The following is a 3,030-nucleotide window of genomic DNA, read 5'->3' as shown; positions in this document are numbered from 1 at the left end:
TTAAAAGTGACTTTTGTTTGTGCTGGATAATGTAAAGCTATCAACTTCATTTTGAGTTTCTGTTATATTAAAATGTTGTAGTGCCCCATGATTTGGGAGATTTAAATAGAAGTGCTCAGGTGTAATTCTTTGCCCCCAGCAATTCAGTGTTTTAATTTTAGGGGATGATTTATTCCTACTGCTGACATTTTATAAAAGTTACAGTTGGATACAGCATTAGGGTAACCTTTATACCATTTGTTTCCATATATTTGATACCACATTTAAAGTGCTATTCCCAGATCCTTTCAGGTGTTTCTTGACCGAGATGAATATTTTCCTGTGCACTGGGCTCTGATGTGCTTCCAAACTTTAACAGAATTGAAAAACTCCCTTAATATAAATCTATTCATCAGTTTCATGTTTTTCTTAGGTCTTTTATATTTCATTCTGAACTCCTTGCCCTTCAGAATTGTTGAATGAGTTGAGGCTTTGCTGTTATTCGGAGGGGGGGTGGTGGTGGTTTCCCTTTCTTTACCTATCAATTTAGGTTCTCTGTTTCCCTGAATCCCATCTTCCTGCTTAGGCCTTTCCATCTATAAAGGTCGATTCCATCCTTTTAACTGAATTATCAGTGCTAGTTTGACTCAATAGAAAAGGTTTTGTTAAGAGATTTGACGCTGTTTCGAATCTTCATTCGTATGAAATGCTGAATGTTTCACCACTCTCATCAGTGTCCTCCAGTTTCACGACGGTCTTGAGTTTGTTTGATCCGTTGTGCTGAGCATCCAGTGGGTCCTGCCATTGTGTTAACATGCTCTTCAATTCTGGGAGATGTTCCTGAGCTAGTCCTTCCACATGCTCTTCACCACCCCGGTTTTTCTGTTCTCTGGAATTGCTGTTTGAGTGTGAGCCCTGCACATCAATTGCAGGTTGGTAATTATATTTTGAGTGATTTCACAACTTTTAGCTTTTATTTTTTAAGGTTTTAAATTTCAGTCAATTTCTAAGGCCACCCCTTCCGACCTGTTATTCCATGGGTTATCTTCATCTCTAAGATTATTTGTAACTTTGAAAGTTTTGTTTCCTGCAAGGTGCTTTTCTTTCCTGTTGCTTTGGCCTCTGCCCTTCATCTTCCTCAAATATTTGATGATCCTTAGCTCATATTTAGGAGTGCAGCATTTTAAAAGCTGCTTGGGTGTTGTGTATGGGGCTGAGGGATGGGGAGGATAGGGACTTGTCAACCATGGGGTTCACTGCTAGGCAGTCAGGCTGTCTCATTGAGGAATCTCTTGATGCATTTCTCCTCTGCTTTGAGGTGATCAGGTTCCCCAGAGAAGTGTTTTTTTTTTTTTTTTTTTCCATTCTGCTGCCTGGAAGGTAAAAAAACTTGGCTGCCAATGTTCTGAGATTCCAGTGTCGAGAGAAACCTGAGGTATCTGAACAAGTAAAGTGCTTTTTAACTCCTTTGTTTTCGTCACAGTATGCCTGTTCAAAGACCACCCTCCCTTACCTGCTCAGACAAGTTTCTGCCAGGATGGGGAAGTTCAGTTGTCCTCTAGTACAGAGAGGATATGGAGGTTTAATTGCTTAACCAATCCTCCCCTTCACCTCTATTTCCAGAGAGATCAGGGCTGCCAGTTGCTTAATAAGCCTTTGGAGGTTCTGTGATACAATTTGAAATACCCTCACTGCTGACGGAAAATTCCTCTCTTATCTGCTTAGTTGATTGCCATTCGTTCAAAAGCTTTTGGCTTATATCATTCAGTAGTTTCTTTTTTATGCTATTTGTTTTGGTTTTTGACTATACCTTGTGGAATCTTAGTTCTCTGACCAGGGATCAAACCCATGCCCACTGACAGTGAAAGTTGGATTGCCAGTGGTTTGCTGGGGGATTGCCTCCTGTCCATTTTTTTTTTTTCCTTAACATGGGTTATTTTTAAACAACCAGTTTTTGCCAAGGACTGTTGCCAGCCCACTCTCCCTCTACCCCCTTTTTTTAAGCACTGGGTTTTAGTAAGATTTCAGAAGAGACTAGAAGTGACAAGTAGCGTGTGTGTGTGTGTGTGTGTGTGTGTGTGTGTGTGGTGAAAGGATTGGGGGAACCGAGTGAGGCACACAAAGCACGCACCACATTCCTCTTTCTGCCTTGGTGTGGCGACTGCTTCATTGTTCCTTTGTTGTATACAAGTTAGAATATAGTGTGTGGACACCTCTCCAGGTTCCATTTATGCTGAGATAATTTTGAAAGGTAATCTTACTAAAAAGAGAATCTGATTATCAGTTCTTTGTGTTCTGTAGTTTATGTGCTTTGTTTTACTGCCTGGAAAAGTTCTTCGAAGTTGTTACCTTGCACTTTAAAAGTGCCGTATGTGTGCGGCCTTGAGGTATTGGAATTTTAAAACAAGGACTGATAGCACTGTCCATCACGGTGTCTCTTTTTTCCTGAATTGTATAATGAGTTTGGTTTAGAGTCCGATTAACCAGAAATTTAAAAATCTGGATCCATGCATAATGGATACACTGACATCTCAGTAAATTTATTTGGGTGCAGTTTATGTAATAGTGCAATTTATCAGTGCACTAATACTTAAGGATAACTCTAGATTTCATAAAGACTGATTGTTACTACCTACCTATGAAACAGTTGAGAAGAATGCATACTGACTTACCCTTTCTTCACTACTGGCCATATTTAGGAGTCTAACCTGAAATTTTGCATTTGTAACCTGATTCTAGCAAGATGAATATCCAGCTGTGTAAAATGAGTTGGCTTGGGCTATATATTGTTGTCAATTGCCTATAATCTGAAAAGTTGGGGGAAATTTATTATAATCTGTTGGTATTTGAAAAGAAGCTTGCAAGCTGGTTATACCAGAATCAGTATTTGGAGGTGTTGCCTGGAATTCTGTATTTCACATACATCCAGTGATCTTAGCTGCACTAGAGTTATAAGGACTTGCTTTAAGATGGTTAGTTAAGCTTGCTGTTTTCATAAGAAATTTTTATTTTTACTGCTATCTTGTGTAAAGACAAAGGTTCATGTTTCAT

This window comes from Ovis canadensis, chromosome 6, assembly GCF_042477335.2.
Source record: "Ovis canadensis isolate MfBH-ARS-UI-01 breed Bighorn chromosome 6, ARS-UI_OviCan_v2, whole genome shotgun sequence".
In the NCBI taxonomy this organism is placed as follows: Eukaryota; Metazoa; Chordata; class Mammalia; order Artiodactyla; family Bovidae; genus Ovis; species Ovis canadensis.
The sequence above is the reverse complement of the archived record's forward strand: the minus strand, read 5'-3'. Positions refer to the sequence as shown.